A 2,384-nucleotide genomic window follows, 5' to 3' on the forward strand; every position below is an offset into this window, starting at 1 on the left:
GATGCCTTTGCTGCCCCTGCCCCCAACCACCCCAGCCGCTGCAGTCCCAGCCTTTACCTGCTGCAGCTCTTATTGGCCTGTTTGATAACATGTTTTGTCTGTCTTCAGTCTCCCTGGACAGCGTACAGTGACAGGTGTTGATACCTTTACTGTTGCTCTTGGTACAAAAGCCATGCCAAGCATGTCCTAGGCGCTCTCATACATTTGATAACTACATAATCCTAATTTGCATTCTTTGCAAATCACATTTTCATAAGGACTTTTGAAATTTGCATTGCTGCTGGTATGTTTTGTTTACACTAGTTTCTCAAAAGAGCCATCTCATTAAAAGTAGACCTGCAGTGGCAGATTCCAGCACTCAGTCTATGACAATGCTTATATAAGTTTATACTGTTATAAAAAATTAGTGACATCTATCTGCTTTAGACATTTAATTTTTTCACTCCCTAATATAGGAACTAACTCCAGCTGGACTCTTAGAACAGGTCAGTGAACAGACCCAGGAAAGAACCTCTCTGTGCATTACTGAGCCTGCAGCTTATCCCGGAAGCATTCCAATGACAGGCCGGCTCTCAGCCTCAGCCTCCAGAACATCACACAGTAGGATTCACCTGTCAATCATGCAAAATATTTACAGAAATAAATAAAAATATTACTTTGTTGAAGGTTTAAGTAAGAAGACACAAGTGCAGCCCTTGCTCACCTTCCAGAAAAAAGATACTGGTGAATATCAGGCATGAACAGTATGCACCTGAGCTGCGCAGCTCCAACACACTGTGTTGATTTTTGCTGAGCTTTGTTTTGTGTTTCCGAAGGGCAGCCCTAGGGATGGAACCCAGGGCCTCTCTGCCCTCAGCCCAGTCATCTTAATCTCTATTGTGTGGATCATAAGACTGACACAGGGAAGTCAGGTAAACTGCCCAGCAGTGCTTGATGGAACAAATAAGGTAAGAGCCTAGCCCTTCTGATGACACATTTTTTAAAAATTTTTTATTTATTTATTTATGTGTGTGTGTGTGTGTGTGTATGTGTGTGTGTGGCCAACTCAGCCCACCAGGGGGCGGGGCTGACTGGCATGTGGTGCTGGGGGATTGAAACGCGGTCCCTGTGCTTTGCTAAGCTTGTTCTAAGTAGGTACTTTAGACCACTGAGCCAGCTCACCAGCCCCAGATGACACATTTAATAATTTTCTTATAAAATGGTGCTGACCTCTAATGACAGACTACTTCAGTGTAAGAAACTAAACTTAGATGTGCAGTAAATAGCTCCTCCCTCAATGGCTATAGCAATTTTATGCTTTATACTCGTTCTATTGGCTGGAGGAAATCATCGATCAGGGACTTTGGTAGTTTACTTCACCGTGGTGGCTCATTTCCTGCAGATGGGATCTGTTTCACAACCAATACTCATCTGTACCTAATCTTTGCCAGGGACTGTCATGGACACTAGTGACAAAGTAGACAACAACACATACAACAAATCTTCATGGTGTGACCTAACAATACTCAGAATAACTCCACGTAAGACATTACGAAGGCTGATGGGTACAAAGACTGGCATTCTAAGAGATGCCCAGTGCAAAGTTAAGGATCCATGCATGAAGCAGACGAGCCATTTTAAGAGCAATTCACCTGAAAGGAGAATCAGTTTTCCCTCCAGGATCTGTCTAGCCTCAAGACTTGTTTCCTGAGGTTGGCATTGCAACATATTTCTTAAGGCCATTCAAAGTCCAACATTAAGTCAGAGTACAGTTTTATTATCCCCCCTGATTTCTAACCTCTGCAGTACAAGCTCATGAGTTCAAGTTTCAACCTGGAGCCAGAGTCAGGGAGAGAGTCTCAGCAACACCCTCTGTACTTGTGCAGCTTCACGTGGGTCCCAACACCTCTTGGCTTCAGCTTCCTCACCTATAAACTGCTAAGGACGAGAGGCTTTGTCACTTGCCAGGCATGGAAATGCACATCTGCAATCCCAGCACTCTGAGTGGCTAAGTTAGGGGGATATCCAGATCAAATCCCCTTGGGCAGCTTAGAGAGACACCATGTCAAAATTAAGAAAAAATACTGGGCCTGGGGTGTATCTCAGTGTGAAGGCCCTGGGTTTAATTCCTAGCAACACACACACACATACGCACGCACATCTTACTTCCCAGGACTGTGCATGGGTTAATACACATAAACCACTCACCACAATGCTTAGCAAGCGTCACTGTTTGGTAAGTCTCAGTGGTTGCCATTTATTTTTTTATAATGAAAAAATAGCAGTCTGTACATTAATTCCTCTAGAAAAGGGAAGTGTCCAAGCCCGTTCCTCCATTCCTAGCCACTCAGTTGTTGGGGAAGGAAGGCTGTCTCCAGAGCAAGCCGCAGAGCTCCGCTACTTGG

The sequence above is a fragment of the Octodon degus genome, unplaced genomic scaffold (assembly GCF_000260255.1).
Source record: "Octodon degus isolate 3935 unplaced genomic scaffold, OctDeg1.0 scaffold00125, whole genome shotgun sequence".
In the NCBI taxonomy this organism is placed as follows: domain Eukaryota; kingdom Metazoa; phylum Chordata; class Mammalia; order Rodentia; family Octodontidae; genus Octodon; species Octodon degus.